Source organism: Pteropus medius, unplaced genomic scaffold, assembly GCF_902729225.1.
Source record: "Pteropus medius unplaced genomic scaffold, Ma_sr-lr_union100, whole genome shotgun sequence".
NCBI lineage: Eukaryota > Metazoa > Chordata > Mammalia > Chiroptera > Pteropodidae > Pteropus > Pteropus medius.
The window spans coordinates 3,494,441-3,518,089 of NW_024354886.1; the positions used below are offsets into that span (position 1 = coordinate 3,494,441).

The 23,649-nt window shown below is 44.3% G+C and overlaps 2 pseudogenes; both read right to left on the minus strand.

The window, feature by feature from the left end:
- Window positions 1-4,913: 4,913 nt before the first annotated feature.
- LOC120597764 (uncharacterized) lies at window positions 4,914-5,032 on the minus strand (annotated as a pseudogene).
- A 14,546-nt stretch (window positions 5,033-19,578) lies between these two features.
- On the minus strand, window positions 19,579-19,976 carry LOC120597563 (60S ribosomal protein L35a-like; annotated as a pseudogene).
- Window positions 19,977-23,649: the final 3,673 nt, after the last annotated feature.

Genomic DNA, 23,649 nt, shown 5'->3' on the forward strand with positions numbered 1-23,649 from the left:
AAAGAAGTAACCCTTTGTTATGTGAAATCACTGAAATATAGAAGTTATTTGTTACTGCAGCATGACCTACCTAAGATTTATCCATGTGGCCATGGGTGATTGTGGCTTGTGGAAATCTGTGGCACCCAATCAAATAGATCTCTGTGTGTTCACACTCTTCAGTAGTTGCCTCCCCTTAAATATGTCTGGCTTGTACCTCTTTTAGCCAATAGAATGGGACAGAAGTAATTCTGTGCCTGTCCCAGGCCTAAGCCTTGAGAAGATCTAGCAAGTTCTGCTTTTGCATTCCTGGGGACCTTGAGCTACATGTGAGAAGTTTGAATACTCTGAGACCACAGAGCTATGAGAGGTCATGTAGAGAGACCACATGCAAGATAACCAAGGCCTCCACCCCCAATAGCTCCAGCGGATCTCCTAACCGACTGTCAGCATTGACGAGCCAGCCATGTGAGTAGGACCATCTTGAAAATTTGTCTTTCAGCCTCAGTTGAGCCTCTCCAGTTGAAGCCACATGAAGTAGAGACAAGCCGTCCCCAATGAGCCCCTGCCTAAACCATGAACAAATAACTGGCTGTGGTTGCCACTATGTTTTAACATAGTTTGTTATGCAGAAACATATAATAAAAACAAGGGTTAATCATTCTCACTGTTATGTAACATCCATTGATCCCTTTTCCTGTCGATGGACACTGGGTTATTTCCAATTTTGTGTTATTGTATAACACAAAAGGGCTGCTATGATTATTCTTATCCATGGGGCACATGTGTAAGAGTTTCTCTTGGGTGTACACCTAGCAGTAGAATTGCCCCCACGATCTTCCTGTCAAGAGAACAGTGATTGAAAAAGCTCCCGCAGTCGGTGTTTGGCCCTCACTGTCTATTTCTGTCTCTTTCAAGATTATTATTGGAACAGTCTAAAGCACTGAACACGTGTTAGGGATTATATCATTTCTTGCATTTTTGTGGAGGAACAAAAGGGAATCCAAAGGAATGAAGCACTAATGGTGGAATTTCAACTACTGTGATACCTGTGTGTAGACGTTTAGTGACAAAGGGAACTGCTCACAGACACTGAGTTCAGTCCTCTGAGCTGAACTTCAAAGCTCCCAAGACACCCCCCTCCCCAGGCCCTTTAGCTCAGAATAGTCTTCTGGATGAGCCCAAAAGAGTAGGAATTGTGCATTCTTTCATTTTTTTCTTCTCTAATGATCTTTACGTCTCTCTTCAAAAAAGGTCCCACATACATGAAAGTTCTGAGTATCTTGGGTTTGGATCCTCTGATTGCAAGCAGTGTGGAGTCTTAGAAAATGATTTCAGGATTTCAGATCCATTATCTTGCTCCTCACCATTCCCACCTCCCTCCTGCCCTCATCCAGGACAGGTGTTTTAGACTCATATTACAGAGGGAAATGGAGGCCCCAGGAGGTGCTGGCTTTGGCTGAGGTGACACAGGCCAAGAGTCAGGGCTCTGGCTGTTCCCCCTTTCTGCTCCCTCTCCTATCAGCTGCTCATCTTTGTCTTTGCTTCCCTAGGATTGCTCTGAGTGTCACACATGGTCATGACACCAGAGCAACAGCTGCAACGCCCAATTCCCAAATGCTGGTGGCCCCACTGGAGCCAAGCTCAGAGCCAGGGAGGAGATACCTTCCTCCCCACAACCTCACTGGTTTCTAACAACCTCGTCCCCACTGGGAGGAATAATTTCCAATGTCTCCTCTTGGACACATGTGAGCAGTTCAGGGCCAGACTTAGGAAGAAAGTGGAGGTATGTGTTAGGATGATACTAGCCCGGGTAACAAACAAAATTGCAAATTTCAGTGATAACCCAATAGAAGTTCTTTTCTCAATCACATGTGAATACAACTGAGGTGTTCTGGTTGGTAGAGTAGCTGACCTTTATGGGCCGATTCAGGGACTCGGGCTCTTTTCATCCTGTGGCTCCACCATCCCCTAGGGTCCCAGGATCTCTGCTTCCACCCAGAGGAAAGAGAAAAAGGCATGAAGAAGGCATGTGCGTTTCTTCACACCTGCCTCAGAAGTGACATGCACACCACTTCCCAGCCATATTCCATTGGCAAGAACTCGTCACGTGGCCGCACCTAGATGCGAGGGTCTCTGTAGTCCCTTGATGGGGGCACAGATTTGTGATGACTTGCTAGCCATCTCTGCCACAGCAGGGGAGCGAGACAGATGAAAACCCCTCCCTCACCCCCTTAGTCCTACAAAAGAGTAGTTTGCCGCCAAGTGTCCCAACGTGACCACAAGAACAGTGCCACATGAGCTGCACAATCTTGGACCTCAATAGCTTTATCTATAAAATAGATACTTTCATATCTGTGATCTTACAACCTCTTTGGAGAAAACAAGGTAGATGTGATGTTCACAAAGGAAGAAACCAGGATACAAACAGTGTGACTTGTCTAAAATCACACAGCAGGACCTGCTTTCTTCCTACTGGACACAGGTTTGTTCTGCTTTGTTTTTATAAGTCAACATCAAAGCTTGCTGAGAAGTCAATTGGACTGAAATATAGGAAAATCTCTTACTCAGCAAATCCATCAGAAAATCTGCTGGGGCCTAGGAGGGTTATGAAGAAAAGGCCTTTTATTGACTGAAAGGCAGATACAGAGACCCCGACAGGTTCTTGATGGAGTGTGTGGGACTCAGCCTGGACCTGGTGGAGGGTAAGGGGATTGCTGTGGTGAGACTTCAGGGAAGGCCCAGTACTCCTTTACCACCTTGCAGATCCATGAACTCCTTCCGTTAGACCGTCCTTCCCCTAGCGCAATGATTCTCAACTTAGGAAGTGGGAAAAAGGGCAACCCTTTGTGAAAAATGCTCTGGTTCTATATGTATATGTACTCTCTCTGGAAGAAGACACAGGAAACAATGACGGTGGTTGCCTCCAGAGAGAGGGGCAGGTCCACTGTATTGCCCACCTCCAGGGACAGCATTAGAGCCACAGAATCTGTGTGACGGTGCCCCCTGGGCTTGTGCTGTGCAAAGCTTGCTTATCTCAGGATACAAGGTGGGCTTATTTCTCATAAAACATTTTTTAAATAGTTAATACCATTTTAAATAATAATGAACACAATTAAAAACCTATTCCAATTTCTGGTCTTATCTGAACCTACTGAATTAAAATTGGCTGAGGGTCAGCCATCTACACAAGTGCACACATATTTTGAAAAATCTTCCCAGTGATTAAAACCTCCTCACCCTCTCTGCTCTCACAGCTTTGGGAAACTGATTTAGTCTCTCCATGCCCAAGTCCCCCTTATCACCTCTAGAAGCTCTCAGCAGGCCTTTCCACCTCTATGAGATAAAGAGAACTAGGAACAGGTGGGGTGGGAGCTCAAGGCTGCTTGAGCAGGAGGCCAGCTTTGTCTCCTGGGTAGTCCAGTCACTCACACACCTGTAGCCCTGAAACACCCCCCATTTTTCTCCCCCTCTCAACCGCAGAGCATCGCTTCGCATCTCTGGCCAGCACAGCTCAGGCTCAGCCTTGCCTGGGCTTGCCTTTTGTTGAATCATCCTCTGGTCTTGCCAGGTGCCAGAGGAGCAAGCCGCCCACTCACCGCTGGATAAAACCAGCTAATTATATCACCCAGAGACCCAGGGTAGGAGCATGTGGGCATTTTCCAGCTGACCCAGCCTGTTTCTACTTGTTTTGCATGATTGTTCTTGACTTTTCAAAATAATAACAACTACTAACGAGGAAAAAAATTGCCTGGGGCTGTGGAGTATGCTGCTGAAGCAAGGGCCAGGGTCCGCCCACTGCTCCAGGAGAGACCTACTCAGCACTCTGAGCTTAGAAAACAAAAAGCAAGTCTTCTGACTCCCAAGTCAGGGCTCAATAGATGAAGTGGCTCTGAGGACAGGATACACTGGAATCAGCAGAATCAGAAACACAAACATTGTTTTGACTGCATCAATAACAGCAGCACAGTAATTTCTGTTTTCAAAAATCTGTAAAATTCTATTTGTAGTTTAGTCAAAAGGGCAGAGTTTTGTTTTTTACATGATTTCCCGTGTTTATTTTTTGAGGCACTAATACATTCACATTGTTCACGGTCAAAAGATGCAAAATGATATGCAGTAAAAACTCTCCCTCCTACCCCTACCCTCTAGCCACCCATTTTCCTCCCAGCGTCTGTGGCTGATTTCTTGTGTCTTGTTCCAGAGACAGTCCACAGTCCTTCATTCAAAACCCTTGGGAACAGCTGGGCTTCAGAATCCAGAACTTAGCAGGTTTTAGGTGGGTAATAAGGTACATATACCGTGTTCAGTAACACCCCCAGGAGGCTCTGTATAGGATGACTCATCGTCCCAGTTTTATCACTGTAACTTCCATGTCCAAGGAACTCCTCAGTGCCAGGCAAACAGGACTACTGGTCACCTTAGGTCCAGGGTGTGAGGTATTCACACTAAGAGGGATAAATAAAAACTGCAAATGGCTGCACATCCTTTCAGCTCTAGTTTTGCTACCAAATAAATTTGCCACGAATCAAAGAAAAACCTTTTGGTTTTCAGAGTTTTTTGGATTTTGGAATTATGGATAAGGGATTGTACATATAAATATGCATATATTCTTTTCACCTGCTGAAATGGAAGCAGTGTTGAGCACCTTGCTTTTATCATTCATATCTTAGAGGCTTTCCACATCAGTACAGAGAAAGCCCTCAATTCCTTTTTACTGCTGCATAGTACTCATATTCATATGCATGAATGTTCACGCTGTTTCCAGTCTTTTGATATTACAAACTCATATAGTTTTACTTTTTATTTTTTTTAAACTTTATTTTATTTTACTTTATTTTTATTTTTTAGATGAGGCAACCCTTGGCTGACCTCACAGATTGCAAGGACCTTGTCAGCTTACAATCCCTTATTTTTTTATTTTTTATGTTTTACACCTACAGCACCTGGTCTTCCTAGATGGTCTCCCATCCAAGTCCTAACCAGGCCCGACCCTGCTTAGCTTCCAAGATCAGACGGGATTGGGCTTGTTCTGGGTAGCGTGGCCATAGACTCATATACTTTTAGATACAGCTAACTACATTAACTACACGGAGGGGGAGGGTAGCAGAGGAAGAACTGGATCCTCATTTCTAATGCTTGTGACTGAACGTTTAAGTCCAAACCTGCTCAGAAGTTGGGGGAAGAGACCTTCTGAGGTTTCCTGGATCTCCTACACCTGTCTAACCACTTAAAGTCATGAAAAGTCATTCACATTAAGAATAATTTTTTCCAGGCAAAAAAAACAATTTACATCAGACCTACTGTATGAGGGTTCTCCGGAGAAACAGGAAAAAAAAAAGGTGGGGGAGAGCAGAGGGCAGAGGGAGGAGAGACGGAGAGAGACTCATGCAGTTATGGGGGCTGGCAAGACCATAATCTGTAGTGCAGGCTGGCAGGCTGGCAATTTCAACAGAAATCAATGTTGCAGTCTTTTCTCTTAGGTCTTCAACTGATTAGATGAGGCCCAACCCCACTATAGAGGGTAATCAGCTTTACTCAAAGTCTACTGATTTAAATGTTAATCACATCTACAAATCCCTTCACAGAACCATCTAGACTGGTGTTTGACCAAACAAGTGGGTATTAAGTTGACACAAAATTTACTGTCATACCTATTTAACACCCAACTCCTCAGCTTTGAGGACTTGTCAGTGAGGATGCGGAAGTTCCCACCTTTCCAAAGTTAACAGCTACAGAGGAGAGAAAGTCGGGCCCATGAAGTAATCACAATGAGTATGCAGAAGTGTCTAGTGTGGGATAAGTTGCCAGGTTCTGAACACAGCCTGGAAAATTCCCTCAAATATAGTCCAGAAAGCCAGAGAAACACTGAGAGTTTATGCCTGACATCAACATAACAGGCTTTCTCTCCTGTTGATTTTGCTTATTTTTAAATAAAAACATAAATCTGTAATAAAGTACACCAGTAGAGTAGCATTAATACAGTCTAAATGTAAGAATACAAGCTCTCATTAAGGAACACAGGAACGATAGGCTTTGTGTTACCCCAAGATTAAGCAATTACCCTGCTGTTGGTTTTCCTCATTGGTTCATTCATTCATTCATTCATTTGTTCATTCATTCATTTAAGATGCTATCAGCCAAAATGGTGACAGGTAGAGGCTGTGGCTGTAGGAGGAGACATGAAACAGTATTCACCAATAACAACAACAACAACAACAACAACATCAACAACAATGGCTCACATGGGCAAAAATACCACCCAGATAGGTCTCTGGTAACCAGGTCCAGTTAAAGAAAGGGGCTGGATTTCAGCAGATGGGGCCTTGGAAGTCTGAATTGGGAGATCGTTTCCTAAAACCAAGGGAGGATCAAGGTGGGGCCAAAGTGGATTCAATGATGGAAGTCTCCTGTAAGAAAAAGAAGACACAATTATAAATATAATTCCCATGCAAATAAAGAGTCCTAGATGCCACCCTTTGTTATCTTCACTATATGTCTACCTCCGTGTGTAGCTAAATAAGGATCAGGGAGGTAGTGGTATATGTATAAGGAATGGCATCTGGGGAGGCCACAGTTTTAAGACTTACAGGACCAGAATAACCTGAACTGGAGGAGGACACAGGAGAGGCAAGAAAAAGGGGATGGGACCATCCTTCAGTGTCCAGCTCAGCCCGCTTCATGTGTCCTGGACCCCACTGCTGGCTCTAAAAAGGGTGCTCTAGTGGTTCCTAACCCCCATTCACTGCTTCCCGTGGTAGTAATAACAATAATAGTAATATTAATTAGTATTATAGCAACTCACATTTACTGAGCACTTTTTATGTGCCAGGCATTCTTGTAAGTAATATACTTTATCTTTAGTTACCTGGTTAATTTTCATAAAGACTCTATGAATGAGTTAATTTCATCCGCATTTTAAAGATTAAGAAACTGAGGTAGAAACGTGGTTTTGAACCCAGACAGGGTGACTCCAAAGGCAAAGCTCTTAACCATTAATAAGTCACAGCTAACATTTCAGTAGTGATTACCTAATGCCAGCTGCTCTTCTAAGTTTTCACATGTAACAGCTCAGCTAATCCTCACAGGTATAACTATTATTCCCATTTTACAGATGAGGCAACCAAAACAGAGAAAGGTCAACATACTTGCCCAGGTCACATAGCAAGGAAGCAGTAGAAGAAGAACTTGAACCCAGGCAGTTTGGTTCCAGAGGCCACAATCTTGTGCACTGAACTGTACCCCAGTGCCATTACCAGATTTAAGGGTAATCTGAGTGCAGTGGCCATGGCTTACATATCTCTGCATCATTTGTGGTGCCAACACTGTAGAATTCGATAAGCACTTAATAAAGTCAATGAATTTTCTTCTAAAATAATCCTGATATGTACAGAAATCATATTCCAAGTTCATTGCAGAAAATCTGGAATATATGAATAGGCTCCAAGAAGAAATGCAAGTCATCCTCACTACTACAGGGATAACGACAGCTAAGGTTTTGGTGTTTTTCCAGTCATTGTTACAAAATAGGGATCCTACTCTATGTCCCGTTTTGTAACCTCTTTTTTTCTCACTTATCATTACATCGCAAACATTTTCCCATGTTCCTATGTTTTCTTCTGCAACTTCCACAGAGCAATAATCTGTGATTGCTCAAGTGTAAGTGTCCTGCTCAGGGTGCTGCCAGCAATGAATCAGAGTGTCCCCCACAAACAGTCCCCTCCCATTGACCTCTCCATCCTCCACATGTGCCCACCCTATACACACGACCCTCTTTTACTTCTGAGCATCTCTGGAAATCTCATGGCATTCCCGTTGCCTTCCTCCTTAGACTCAGGGTCTCCTCCACTCCTGCCAATGGTGTGTTCCTATCCTTCTCAACACCCTATATCTCAACTATTCTGTTTTCCCCTCCCCAAGTCACTCTGCATCCTTCTCACACTCTCCCTCAGTCAGGATCGAATTTCCCCATCCTGTGCCCCATTCTCACAGGACTTGCTAGAGACAATCCAAATCTAACAGCAAGCTGGCACTAGGGCAATGTCTGTTGCAATGCACAGACAGGGAGACGATGCCAGCTAAGGCACTAGAGGCTATAGCGTGGGAGTACCTCTCAGGGATACAGGTGAATTTTGAACAGGGTCCTCAGAGACACAATGCCTTTACCTAAAGGGGTGTCTGCTGGTATGATTTCAAGCTATCAGACAGGGCCTGTGAGAGCTATTTTGGCATAGGGTGCTCTTTTGATGTACTTTAAACCCCAACAGGGAGGTGGAGGCCTAATCCACTCCAAGGGTGGGGCAGCCTGGGCGCCTTGCCCCATTAAGATAGAATGAAAGGCTTTTGAAGGTGGCGGCTCAAGACAGGTGGCTTCTTGATTCTAGCCAAGGTGTCTCAACCAGGTTGGGGGACACAGGGGGCCTGTGCAGACAGTCGGCAGGATGGGGGAAGCCTGGGTGGGGTGAACAGGGAGCTGGGACTTCTTCAAGATTTGCCCTGCCTGCGACCTATGCTGCGTGACTTCAAACACGTGCCTGTACTTCTCTGGCATCATTGTCATAATAGCACCTACGCTACCTACCTCACAGGTTTTTCTAAGGATCAGATGAGTGAGATAAGTTCAGTACAAGTGCTTTGCCAAGAGTAAAACCCTAAAGTCAGGTGTGGTTAGGCCTCTCTCTCTTTCCTTTTTTAAAGGGTGCTGACAACTTCATTTTTAAGGCATTTCCTCCCTAGCTACATTTCTCCCTACAGACAAGTGGGGGTAGCAGTGGTGGGGGGTGGGGGGGCAAGGCCTTGATATTCAAGGAACCATGCCTGGGACCCCTGAACTCTGGGCCACTGCAGCCCCTTATTTTTGCCCCCAGAGCTGCTCAGATTTTATTACTGGTATTAATTGGGGTCCTGATTCATTTCAATAATGTGTGGGGTGACTAGGGCCTGGGTTGCCTGAGATTGAGGGGTTTCTCAGGACGTAGGATTTTCAAGGCTAAAACCAGGCCACTCTGGGCACATGAGATGGTTGGTCACCATAGGTGTACCTAGGATTGTATGGGTCAGCTCTGCATGTAGTTTTTTCTGGTGTGGTATCTATATGTCCAGTGTGCTGAATGTGGGTATGTGTGTAATTATTCATGTTTGTATGCAGCGGGTGAGTGTGGATCTGTTGGTACATTTAGATTTTGTGTGGTGGGTGTATGCTGAGTGTGTAAAGATGTGACGTGTGCATGTGTTTGTGAGATGTGTTCATATGCATAGGGCTTGTATCTGTTGTAATTAGTGTGGTATGGGTAATGTATGCATGCCATTTGTGTGCAATGAATGTATGTTTTCTTCAGCAGAAGTTTAAGTGTATATTTTGTGTTTGGTGTAGTGTGGAATGCATGCATGTCATTCACGTAAGGAGGGAACAGTGCATTGTGGGGTGTGTGTGTGTGAAGTCCAACTGGGTGTGTGGGTGTGACTCGTGTAGTCTCTTGGTAAAATACATGGTGTTTGTAGTGCGTGCATGTGTAAGTGGTGCACTGTGTTGTGTGCTGTTTGCTGTGTTATGGAATGTATTCATGTCTTTGGCAAGCCGAATGAACGCTGTTCTGAATTGTGTTCGGTGTGGGGGTTGAGACGTGCCACTAGCGTGTAGATGCATTTGTGTTGTGCTTTGCGTATGCTCCTTTTACCCTGGTGCATGGGCTTTCACGGTCGAGAAGATGTGTGTCATCGGTGGGCCGAAAGCAGAGTGTGGTGTGTGGACAAGTGTGCCAGTGTATCTATTCCGGGGGTGCGGTGTCCACATGTGCATGATGCTCGGGTAGGATGGGCACTATGGTACGATATGGGCCTCTGCGGGGGGACCGGGCCCGGTGGCTAAGACGTTCCCCCCGCTGGACCTCCAGCCGCCGCCCGCGGAACTAAGCTGCGGTGCATTCTGGGAAGCGGGGCCACGCCCACCACAGGGGCCGCAGGGAAGGGGCGCGGGCGGTGGCCCTGGGAGTGGAGGCGCCGCCCGCCACGTCACTCCTCATCTGCTGCTGGGCTGGGCTGTGTAAGAGCCGCCAGGTGTTTAAATTGCCCGACTCAATAATGCCTCCTGTTGAGCGAGTGCGGTGCCCCGGATGCATATTTCCCCTTTTAATCCTCACGGCGGGCTTCCAAGGGGAGTTCTTATCCCCACCGCACATGTGAGTTACTTGAGGCTCCGAGCGGTGAAGGACCCGCCCCGTTAGGGTCCCTAACACTTTAATTTGCTCCAAGTGAATTTACGGCGAGAAAAACGCAGGAAAATGGAACTCCCTGGATAGCGTGACCCTGATTTCCCCCCCGAAAACCTGTCGAGAAGTGCTCGCCAAAATCTCTCCTAAGATCTTTGTGAATTTCTCAGCTGTGATGAAAAGGGAATCTAGGTTTAATATCGTGAAAACAAGGTTGGAAGAAAGATGTTAGATAAGCTTGTATGGTATAATATGATACTTTCCAGGGGGTGTGTAGTTGAATAATAAAGAAGCTAATTGTTCAAAATTATACTTAATACCCTTTGTGGAGTAAAGGATTAACATCTCTTTTTAAACTTCACATGGTCGTACTTCAGATTTGTTTCTGGTGGGATGTACCTCCTCCTCCTCTTTCCTTCTTTTGAACTTATGCCGTTTTCCTGTGCGTTCGATGTATTAGGTCGAACATATGAAATTGCCCTTTGTGTAGATCAAAACTAGTTAAATATTGGCAATTTCATATGCTAAACTTAATGCATTCTGGAACACATATTTTTACAACGTGCAGGGGAAATGTTTATGCCCGATCAGAGTTGTAGAAGTCTTGAGATTCTCACTGATTGGAGCAACTTGCACTTACATATTATGGCTGGAGGCGTGGCTTAGAGGAGTGCCGGCTCACCAGCTAATTGTTAAATATTCAAGAATCTTGCAAACCAGTTGTTAAACCACTGGGAGTTTGAAATCAGCCACGGAGGCAGTATTTTCACCATGGAAATTGTCTTCCCTTCCCACCCTCCTAGAATCCAGTTTAGCAGCACACTACTGGTCGGTTGCTCTTCTTAGGTCAAGTGAAGTCACTTTCCCTAGAACCACGTAGATCGCCAAATAGAAATTGAGACTGTGGGAAGAGTGGAAGGGATGCTGGGGAGACAACCAACAAGCTCAGTGTCTGTGGGAGAAACACTGGAAACTTGGAGATGAGCTATCACTTGCAATTAGTACACTTTAGTTAATTATTAAGCGTGTACCATGTGCAAGGCACTGTTTAAAGTACTTTGTGTTAACTCATTTGATGCACTTATGAAGTTGATATCATTAATATTCCCATTTTATGAATGGAGAAACTGAGGCTCAGCTAAGTAACTTGGCCAAGTGGTAGTAAGTGGTAGAGTTTGGCCTTGACCCCAGGCTGTCTAACTCCAGGACACATGCTCTTTAACTATTATGCTACCCTTCCTGTATTACATCTGTTAGGTTATGCTGTAGTAACAACCCCAAAATCTCAGTGTCTTACAATAATAAAGGTTTACTCTTGCTCACCTTACATACTGGCTCTGTGTCAGCTGTAGTTTTGCTTTGCATGTCTTGTTCTGGGATCTAGGCTGAAAGAGAAGCTCCTATCTTGGCCTTTTCCCAGAGAAAAGAGCAATTCTAGTAACATGTGATGATTCTTAAGAGTCAAGTAATGTGTAGCATACATTACTTCTTGTCACATTCCCTTGGTGAAAGCACATCACATGGCCGATCTTGACTCAATGGGGACTGAGAAATAGATTCCCCTACCCCCAAGCATTGCAAGTCACATGGCAACCTGTTCAGCAGTGAATGGTTGGAAACTTTTAGGTTCCCCAGAAGTGGACCCTGAGTCAAGGATTTGTGGTAAGTGATATATTAAGAAGTGTTCCTAGGAGAATCCAGGAAAAGAGTGGGGGAGGTAAAGGGAAGGAGGCAAAGCTAAGGGTATAATTTTAAGCAAAGTCCTGGGCTGAGCTTCATCCTGCAGAGGATTCTGGAGTGTAAATTATACCTCAGAGTCTATCCTAACTCAGGGCAGGGAGCTAAGCTTTCATATTTCCACAGCTGTCAGTTATTGGTGAAGGACTGCTTCAAGGGGACCTAAGCAACTGGGCACTTTTGGCTTTCTGAAGCTGGGTGAAGCAGCTCCAATAGCCCTGGAGCAGTCCTTCAAAAAGAGCCATAGGTACACGGCTCTTAGAAATAAAATCGCACAGAAATTGAGAAGGAACAGAACTTGAAAAGAGATCTGAGAAGATCTGGGCCGAACATCAGTAATGTCTGCTACGGGAATATTAATGCCATCTGCCACACCGCCTCTATTTTATACTGTCTTATTTTGACATCAAAGGTATGACATTATTTCTCCTACACTTAATGGCATGTTTTTGGTGCCAAGCAGAAGAGCCACGGTTTGCTCCAATAGGAAGAACAGGCAATAGGGAGTCATTAAAGTTTTCTCAGTAAATCAGTGTTAGTATTTGATGAGCACATGTGTCTAACACTGAAATCTTCCCAGAGTGAACAAAGATATGTGCAATACCGCAGTGCAGTTCTGGCAGTAACCACCCAGAATTAGCAGAGCCTCCACAGGTTAAGGATACATTCTCCAATAAGACTACCCTACTTAGATGACAGCTGCAAGTTCAAGGGTCCCCAGACCATCCTCACTTCTGACCAATTGGCCACAAATTCATGGATTCTCATAACCCCCTCAGGTTCCATAACTTGCTAGGATGATTTAGCGAACTCAGGAAAGTGCTACACTTAATGATTACAGTTTCATTATAAGGGATACAAATCAGAACAAGCCAATGAGGAGACACATAGGACAAGATCTGGGAAGGTCCCAAACACGGACTTTCCATGAGCCCTCACGTGAAATCAGGATATATCACCTTCCCAGCATATCAATGCATTTACAAACTAGGAGGCTCACCCAAACTTCGAGTGTCCAGTTTTTATTGGGGTTTTGTTATACATGTATGATTGATTAAATTCAATCTCTAGCTCCCCTCCCTCCCCAGAGGAAGTTCGGCCGATACCACAGTTCAAATCCCCAACCCTCTAATTAGGTGGTTGATTTTCTTGGTGTGACCTGCTCCCGTCCTGAATCACTCATTAACATAAACTCAGATGTGGTCTAAGGGTCCCACCATGACTAACAAAGACGCTCCTATCAGTTGGGAATATCGGGATGGGTGTAAGAGCTCCCTTCCAGGAACCCAGGACAAAGACCAGACAGATTCTTTATTATACAACATATATCATCAGATTGAAGAATCATATTGAAACCTGAACAGCTTTTTTTTAACTCCATGGGTAGATATGTAAGAGCAAATGCAGTACACCAAAGACAGAAATATTTTAAATGCAACCAGGGAAATAAGACAGATATCCTACAAAGGAACTAATATAGAGTAAGAGCAGACTTCTCTTCAACAGTAATACAACATATTATACAACATATATCATCAGATTGAAGAATCGTATTGAAACCTGAACAGCATTTTTTTAACTCCATGGGTAGATATATATGTAAGAGCAAATGCAGTACACCAAAGACAGAAATATTTTAAATGCAGCCAGGGAAATAAGACAGGTATCCTACAAAGGAACTAATATAGAGTAAGAGCAGACTTCTCTTCAACAGTAATAGAGGCTAGAAGATAATGCAATAATATCTCCAAGAGAATTCTAAGGTAGGTTGCTCTTTCTTCTTGAAAGGTAACACATAAAATAATCATAGGAGACATAGAAGTATTTTTCTATCATGAGAGAAATTTAATGTTATTGAAGTTATTATCCATTTAAAAGCCAAAACATTATTTAAATTATTTCTGATGTAAGTCAACCCAAAATGTATCATCCCTCCTCTCCCTTCTTAACAGAGGGTTCAGGTTCAACATTAGTGTGCTCTCATGTAATGAGACCCCAAAGGTTACTGAGAATCTGCTAGGCTGTTTGCACCTGCATTAAATGGTCCCACACTGCTGTGCTTTGTACTTATCTCTGCATTTCATAATTCTGTCTCACTGCAGCAATAGTTTTATTCAGCCTTTTAATCTGTTGCTGCATTTAACATACATTTGAATATGGATCAGGGCTCCCTGTGACTTGATGGCTGGAGTCCTTTGGGAACTCTTAACCCAAAGGTGTTCTTTGCCAATTGAAAGGAAGTTCAGACCTTATAAATTTTTTCAAGTTTCCTCCTGCTCTAGAAAAAGGTTCTTAGGTTTCAAGGAAGAGAAGGAACCCTAAATTAATTAACCTCAGGAAAAGGGGTTTTAATGAAAGGATAGAGAAGGTTCACGGGAATCCAAGAACAGGAACTGCTATACAGCATGTCCTCATGGAAATTGCCACTGCACATATGCTCTACTCCTTTCTCATTGCATAGGCTTGGCTTATTTATTCATCAGTTCAGAGGTGGACCATCATATCCTTCCCTACTTCCTAGGCGCCTTTCTACAAATCAGCATTTATAATTCAAGTGCCACTACTTATTCAGTGCCCAGTTTCCAACTTTTGAAAAGGCATCTGATGGAAACAGCTCCTCTTCGCTAAGATCCCACAAAGCTCAAGTAGTTGAGCTAGTTACTGCTGAACTGACCTTGGTCAGGTGTCCATCTTGGAGCAATCAGCTGGTACCCTGGAGGACAGGTTTTGAGGTAAGCAGTCCCCCCAGAAGGGGTGTGCGTGGGCCATGCAATGATTGATATTTCCAGAACACCTCATTAAGGCCGTTAACTCCTCCTGGCCAGAAAATAAAAGCTGAGATAGGGACAAGTATGGACTTCAGATGAGAGCAGCACAGAATAAGGAAATGTTAGCCCAGGTGAGGATCAGGATGATGAAGAATCATGTCCGGCAGCACTTGGTGGGACCTGCAAAGACTTGGTAAAGCTTGTAGGTGGCATTTCACCCTTGAAGGCTCCATAGTGTCCTATATATAATGTCTGGAATCCAACGGACTCTGAGTGCAAATTCCAGGTCATCTGGTTTAAAAGCTGTGAGACCTCAGGCAAATTACAGTCTCAGAGCCTTGATTTCTTCATCTGTGGAATGAGGATAATAGTACCTGTCTTGCAGGGCAAGGTTAGGAATTAAATGAAATAATTCTTTTAAGTATTTAACACCGGGTCTGGCTCATAGCAGCCGCTCACTAAATGTGGACTCCCTTTTTTCTTCCACTTGGGATTTCGGAGTTTCCCCTTCCAAGCTGTGAAATGTGCAGGGACAAAGATCCTATGACCAGTGTCAACAGGCTTCTCACCCCAATTATTCACACCCTCAGAGGAGTTCCCTGCCTCAGGGCTTTGCACTTTGCAAAGGTGAAACAAACTGCTATGGTCCAGAGATGCTCTGATGGGACTACCAGCCTCACCTTTTTTTTTGACTCCTAAAAAATCTGCAAAACAGAATTAGACTGCAAATGGTTTAGAGTCATAACCAAAAAATGTGCACATTAGAAATCGATGAACAGAAACATGGTGCAACAGCATCGAAGCAATGTTTCGAGAATTAACTAAAATTATGAAACCATCTGACAGATCTCAGACCCCTGAAGACTCTCGCTGTCCTTAGGCAGTTAAGCAGCTCTGTACAGCAGCAACTGGGGAATGTTGAGAATCGCAAGTCAAATGCCAGTGCTGAGGATGAGGGGAGGAGCACTGGATCAGGAGCCCCAGCCCTGGAATGTATTCCCAGCCTTGCTGCTGACTAGCTCTTGTGTCCTTGGTAAGTCACTCTCTCTCTCCAAGCCTAGGTCTCCACACCTGTAAAATAGAAAGATTGGACCAGATGATTTCTAAGAGACCTCAAACTCGGGAAGGGGAAGAGTATCTTAGTGAGTAAAAGAACACTTAGAGTTACCCAGACATCACTTCGAATCCTGTCTCTTCCCTGGGCAAATTGTTGAACCTCTATGCACCTCAGTTTCCTTACATGTAAACTGGGGATAGTTTATAGTGTAAAGTTGTTGTGAAGATTAAGAAAGATAATCTGTGAATGCATGTAACAATGCCTTGCTCATAGTAGGTTTTCAATGAATATTAGATATTATTGTTGTTAGTGATTGAGGATTTAAAAAATACTTTTGAAAGTGTAACTCCATTAATCCTGCTGACCTTTGAGGCTCCCCAGGCCAGAATCAGCAGGTTTCTGTAGTGTCAAAAGGGGAGCAAATAACCAGTTTCTACAACAAAGTCATTGCTCTCCTTCAACTAACAAGTTTCCTTTTATTGATGCATTGCTCCTTGCAAGACAATAATCTTGAAAGCCAGGCTTTGGAAAGAAGGAAATAATTTTATAAATGTTTTCAGCCTGGAGGACTTGACCATTAAGGTTATTGTAAGCCAGGCTAGAGAGAACCCAGTATATGGCACAGAGCAGTATTTCTCTAACTTTCCTGAGAGAGAACTAAATATGGATTCTTGGGTCCTGCCCCGGATTTACTTGATCATACTCTTAGTGCCCCAGTTACAGCTTCTTGTCAGGGAAATTTAAGAAACCCTGATGGAGAGGGTGTGCCTACCCCTCAGGCCCTGTGCATTGTGGGGAGAAGGAAAAGGGCCAAGGGAGCAGCGGGTTCCATGTGTGAGAACTGACCCCAAGGTTGCATAAGGAGAGGGTTGGGGAAGGAAGGGAGAAATGGCCCGATTAATGAGGTTACTGAATATTATCTGCTAGGTGCAGGTTAAACGGGAAAGGACCAAGATGCCCAACTGACAAGTTATCTTCTTCCTTTGCAACTCCCACTCTCTGAGGTGGGGCTCATGAGACAGATTAAATCAGTAACAGGAAAAAAAAAAAAGAAAGGAACAATATCTTCTTTGCACATCTGAGTGTCCTGTGAATGAATTGTTGCTCTTATGTCACATCATTATCATCAAGAAGTCTTCATCTAAGTCTCCAGTTCTGAAGCCTTACAGGTCTGCGGTCACGCAGGAAGCTAAGCCAGGTTCCAGCCCCTTTATGTCCAGGAAGCTGCCCTTTGCCGTCTGGGCAGGAACCAGAAAGCACTTTTCCTGTCTGGCTGGGAAATGGTTTGGGGCCAGGAGGCTGGGGATTAAATCTCCCCCGAGGGATCACAAAATTAAAGGGTGAGCCCACAAAATGGTTTTTAAAATTCCCAGATCAGTGTGCTTCCCTGGCCTTGGCATTCCAGGATTCCCCTCTGGCCACACTGCTCCCAGGATGAATGACTTGTGTCCCTGGGACTCCGATCAGTTTCTGAGTGTGACTTTCTTTTCTTTTTCTAGTCACTTTTCACACTGCCTTGGTAGAGATGAAGAACTCTGAAATTCTGGACATCTAATCTTTTTATTATTATTAATTGTGGAAATAATCATAATAATAAACTCAGATTTGAATCATCTATACTTATTTCAGTTTTTAAAAAGTGTGGTAAAATACCTATAACAAATTTACCATTTTAATCATTTTTAAAGTGTTCAGTTCAGTGACTTTAGTACATTCACAATGTCGTGCGACCATCGCTGCTATTCATCTATTCCTGAGTATCTTCATCACTTCAAAAGGAAACACTGTACGCATCAAGCAGTTACTCTCCATCCCCCTCCCCCCAGCCCCTGGCAACCACTGATCTGCTTTCTATCTCTATGGATTTGCCTAGTCTGAACATTGCATATGAATGGAATCATAAAATATGCAGTCTTTTGTGTCTGTCATCTTTCACTTATCGTAAGGTTTTCAAGGTTCACGCATGTTGAATCATATACCAGTACTTCATTCCTTTTTAAGATTGAATAGTATTCCATTGTGTTGATATATCACATTTTGTTTATCCATTCATCAGTTGCCATGCTTTATAGTTTTAATGTGCTTTTATATACATTTGTTATCTAATCCTCACAAAACACTTTGGGAGGAATTCAGGGCAGGTACTATTCATTATTATTATGATTCTCCCTACTTTACGATGAGGAGATTGAGGTTCATAAAGGTAGAATTACTTGTCCAAGATCCCATAGATAGTTAATGGCAGAACCAGAAGCAAAGTCCAGGTCTCTTGAGTTTGGACGACCAAAACTCTTATGGGACAGTTTGCTTTGTAATCACTTAATGGTGTCTTTCCACCAAGAAGATTCTGCTTGGATATGTGCTCACGATGGCAAGGCAAGTGAGGACCAGTGAGGGTTCACCCTTGGACAATCCTAATTTTAGACCGGCCTCATTTTGTCCATTGGTGAAGTTAGACACTGTCTGCAAGGCCAGATCTTGCCAGGCCTCTGCTCAGGCCTCGCTGAGGACACCCCTTCCACCTCCATGTGAAACACTCTTGCCTTAGAATGCCATAGGAGGCTGGAGCCCAGGGAGGGCAGAGACTGTATCTTACTACTCTTTACTTTCGCAGCACCAAGCCTGGCTGAGGGGCTCCATAAATGTTTGCCCACTGAGATATTTTAAGGGCTAAGGGTGCTCTGATGTTTGCTCTCTCTCCCCAGTGACATGTCACCAGTAGCAATCTCCCATCATCGAGAGCAACCCCTTTTGCTTTCTTACTTGCAATGAGTAACAAGCATGTAGGAGCTCCAGCTCTTTAGCACAAATCAGCAGATCTTTGGAGAGTGAAATCCTGCTCTGCAGCAATGAGGGTTTTATTCCCGCTAAAATAACAATAAAACCACATAATGAAAAGTTTGGAAAACTAAACAAAGCAACAAAAATTACCCATAATCTTACACCCTAACACAACTGTTATTTTGAAGAATTCCCTCCCACTAGAATTCCTTCCTTCCTCCCTTCTTTCCTTCCTTCCGTTCCTTCCGTTCCTTCCGTCATGAAAGTAATACAAAGTATAAAAATTATCTAATATCTCACATCTACAGACAACCACTGTGAACACTTTGCATATTTCCTTCCATTCTTTTTCAATGCCTTGTTTTCATAACTGAGATTATACAGAATATACATTCTCTTAGTAGATATGTATTTTCTTGCATCACTAATTTTTTCTAATAATAAAAGCAATATATATTATAGAAATTTCTGGGGGAAAAACAACAAAAAAAGGAAATAAAAATTACCTAGAATTTTTCTTCTACATATAGAAATTTTAACATGCATTTGTTTTACATAGTTATGATCTCACTGAATATAGTTTTAATTTTTCCCTACCTATCTTATAAGCATTTTCCAATGTTCCCTCATAGTCTTTATTAATTTTATTTTGCATTTTATTTTTTAATAGGTTAACACATTTACATTCCAAATATTCAAAGAGCATTTAGTGGAAAGATTTCTTCCCACCTTGTTCCTCATTTGCCCATTTTTTCTCTCATGGTACTGACTGTTAACCCATTCGCTGTGAGTCCTCTGTGAAGGACCCTTTTATGCATATCGAAACAAACACATGTACACTTAAATGTATTCCTTCCCCAGACCCCTCCCCATTTTTTACACAAAGAATAATGAACTACCACTCTCTTCCTCACCCTCCTTTCTAATTCAACAATATATCTTAGAAGTCTTCCTATTTATATTCAAAGAGAGCTTCCTCAATCATTTTGTTTATTTGTTTGTTTGAATGTTTGCTTACAAGAGAACAAATCTACTTTATTTACTAAGTTTAAATCCGTGAGGGGCACAGCATTACACGATTCTGTGTCCAATGGCCTTAGCAGGAAGGTTGCTTTGGAATTTGGCACAAACCATACCACCGTTTCCATGAACACAAGTTACCTAGCCCCAAATTACTCTGGTTTTGTTCGGTTTGCCACCAGGAGTCACCGTGTTATTCTTTGCCTTGTACACATAAGCACATCTCTTGCTTAAATAAAACTCAGTCTCATCTCGAGCATAAACGCCTTCAGTTTTAAGAAGAGTGGTGTGTTCTCTCTGGTTCCGGAGACCCCGCTTATAGCCAGCAAAAATAGCCTTGGACCATAGCCTTCCAGACATATTTGTTGTTTTAGAAGTCCTGTTCTCAGCAGGCCTCCAAGGCTCCAGATAGCGGAAAAAGCAATCTTTTTTTTTATCCCTCATAGGATTCTCCTCTATATATTTGAAGCATAATGTATTAAACTAGACTCCATAAATGAACATTTAAGTTGTTTCCAATCTGTTGCAAATAGTGACTAATATTGTACATGTATCATTTTACATATGTGAACATCCATCTGTCAATAAACTCCTAGAAGTGAAATTGCAGGGTCAGAAAGGAAATGCATTTATAATTTTGATAGATATGGCCAAACCACACTCTAGGCTAGCAGCTGCAGCAGACAATTTAACCCAGTGTCTAGCCTTACTTACTTTTCCCATCTTTTGTTATCCCTAAATAACAGAGTTAGGACCAGCTGCAGGCATAAACCAATTTCCCTTTTGGCCAAATGTCATCTGCAATATTTTGAAGGCAGGCACTTGTTGGGTGCTGAGAAACAAAGAAGAGCCCCTGCTCGCCACAGAGAAGTCCCTAAACCCCACAGAGAAGGAGCTGGGTCTGGCGTGTAGGAAGGGGGAGTGGGGGCACTGGTCAGGGCATCTTTCACAGAGGAGAAAGAGCATCTGAGGGCCTCTTTTTTTAAGGATTAATTTCAACAAGTGAAATTCTGGGCCAGAGGGGCTGATTATCTGTTAGTCTCCTGATTCACAAAGGACAGTTGGCGAGGGGGATGACAGGGACGATCTGGGGGCAGGTCGAGTGGGTGGGGTTTGGGAGTCTCTCTGATCAGTCTTGGACAATGGGCATCTCCAAAATAAAGCAGAGGGTCTCCGAGTTGAGACAGAAGAGTAGGGAGAGTGGCTAGTGAGGACTGCCAAGGAGAAGTTCCCCATTTCCCAGCTCTGGTGCAGAACACAGCTGCTTCGTGGGGAATGACCACTCTCCCTGTCCCGCCCCAGACCTGGGTATACCCTGTACAGGCCAAAGTTCACACCCTGCTGGTGTGAAGCTGCAGAAAGCATGTCCACCCTCTGCCCCAACAACCAGACTGTAAACCCTGGAAACTGGTCTGGTGGCTCAGAAGCGCCGGCTGCATCCCCAGGAACAAGGGTACCCATTTTACCATTTGAGGCAGAAACCAGCATGGTTTCAGCTCCTCTAGTTCATTTCCTAGAATTTTAGAAAAACAGAACAGTTAAAGATCTCTTAAAGAAAATCAAGTACTAATCTATCTCCCACCAGCCCACCTGTTTTACAGGTAAGGAAACCAAGGCCCAGAAAGGTTAGATGGACTGCCTGAGGTCACATACAGTTAGAGGCAGTCTAGGTCTGGAAACAGGGCTTCTGACTCTGCATCTAGTGCTCTCTGCTCTGAACCTGGGGATGGAGGTTAAGATGGTGACTTAGATGTGCCTCTGGGGCCACAGAGGGGAGACCAATGCCAGAGCTAGAGGCAGAGTCAGAGCTGGGGTAGGGGTGGGGGTTAGCTATACCCATCCCAGTTGCTGGGTTATAAATCCTCTAGGAATTCCAGACAGTCTACTCACATCTAAGTTCCCTGCATGGAAGCAGGTTTGTCACCATGGGTTGCAGAGAGGCAGAAGAAGAGGCCCAGAGAAAAGAAGCTTGTTCATGTCATGGACAAGGGCCTGGCTGAGGGAGGGGGTGGCTAGGACACCATGTTCAGGGAACCATCTGAGGGAGAAGCTGTCCCAGCCTGCACTCCCTGGGGGCCCAGGGTGGCTTCTAACAGTGACTCAGGGCCGATGGGCCATGTTCCTGGGAACCTAGCCAGAGTGTGGAGGGGTGGCGGTGGGCCCAGATCCCTCTGTTTCCTGAACAAAGGGTAGGAGGCTACTCCTCTCCTGGCCTCTTAAGACATCGCTCCCCTTTGGAAGCTGCTTCAAGCATTTACCAGAACTTGATTTTATCTGCATAAAATCCTTAGGAGAGTTTCGACTTGGGCTTTAGCTTCTGAAGTGCCTTTCTGGATACCCCTGAGTTCCTGGCCCATCCCCAGCCAGGGATTCTTGAAGGGTGAGGGGCACGTGCATTCCTTTCTCCTGAGGTAGAAGAGGAAAAAAATAATTCCCCGGCTAGAGCAGACAGACCTGAATGAAAGGATGAAAGAACAAAACTGCCTGTTATGCCAGTGGGTGGGGGCTTCAGGTTCCTTGGCTCCTGGACAGCACCCCTCTCTGTGAGGAGATTTTGCAGATAGGAACCCTGAGGCCCAGGAGGTCATGTCACTTGTCCCATGACGAAGAGAGGACAGAACCCAAGGCTAGGGCTCCACGTCCATTTGCCTGGACAAAGTGACTCCACCCATTTTAAGCCCTTGCCCTGAGGACCCAGTCCCCTGCCCGACTCTGGCATTTTCTATTTTCTGCTATTTTGTGTCATTATTTGTAAAAAGCACTCGTGTGACTCTAAATTGATTCCCTAACCTGAAGTTTGAAAAGCACTTTAGTGGATGGCAGACGGATCCCCCCACCCTGTCTGCAGGTGGGCAAAGTGGACAATGAGGACCCAGGTATTTTGTGCCATTGTTGAACTATGCCCTCTGGGGACACAGGGAAAGCAACACCTACCTGGTGTCATAAGACTTCCTACATCTAAAACAAGGCTGATGCAAATTAAAGGCAGAATCAGTGCCTCTTAAGGACTATAGTAGTCTGCCAGAGCTGCCATAACAAAATACCACGGACTGGGTGATTTAAACAAATTTACCTTCTCACAGATTAGGAGGCTGGAAGTCCAAGATCAAGGTGCCAGAAAGCTTGATTTTTCCTGAGGCCTCTCTCCTTGGCTTGCAGACAACCACCCCCTTGCTGCCTCTTCACATGGTCATCCCTCTGAGCATTCAGGACCCTGGTGTCTCTCTAAATGTCCTAATCTCCTCTTCTTAGGAAGACACCAGTTAAATTGGATTAAGCCCACCCTAATGGCCTCATTTTAATTTAACTGCCATTTTAAAGGCCCTGTGTCCAAATATAGTCACATTCTAAGGTACTGGGGGGTTAGGGCATCAACATATGAATTTGGGGGGACACAATTCAGTCCACAGCAAGGATCCACTATGTGCACAACACAGTAGCTCATGCACCTTCACCCCAACCTAGGTGCTGCAGGCCTTATTCCTGTTTTAAAGACAAGGAGTCTGGTGTTGGGACAGGCTGATAATGGCTCACAGTTGGCCAGGTGACAAGTAATTTGATGAACCCAGCTGCCATCCACTAAGGTGCTTTTCAAACTTCAGGTCATAGAATCAGTTTAGTGAATTACATGAGTGCTTTCAAAAAATAATGACAGTATTGGAGTTCATGCTCTGCTCTCTTTCATATCGCCTTTCAGGGGAGAAGCAGTTGGAACTAAAGGCACTTCAGAAGCTTAAGCCCAAGTTGAAGGCCATCCTAACAGGTGGATGGGAAATGAGGGAGGCCAGAGGAGTGGGAGGAGGAAGTGCCTGGGCAGGACCTTGTCCAGATGGAAGCAAGAGGAGATGGCTTTCCAGGCAAGGATGGTGAGAGTGGAGAGGGCCTCCTAGAACACAGTCCGCCCCTTCCATTTTATTGGTGAGGAAACTGAGGCCCAGAGAGGAGGAAGCGATGCGATACTTGTACATTGTGTATCTGTGTGAAAGTCGTGTCTTCTCCCTCTCCTCAAGGCTGGGCAGTGTCATTGGTTTCTCTGTGTTCCCTTAGGGCCCAGCACACCATTCAGAATGGAGATTCAGATGTTTACAGGAGACTCTAG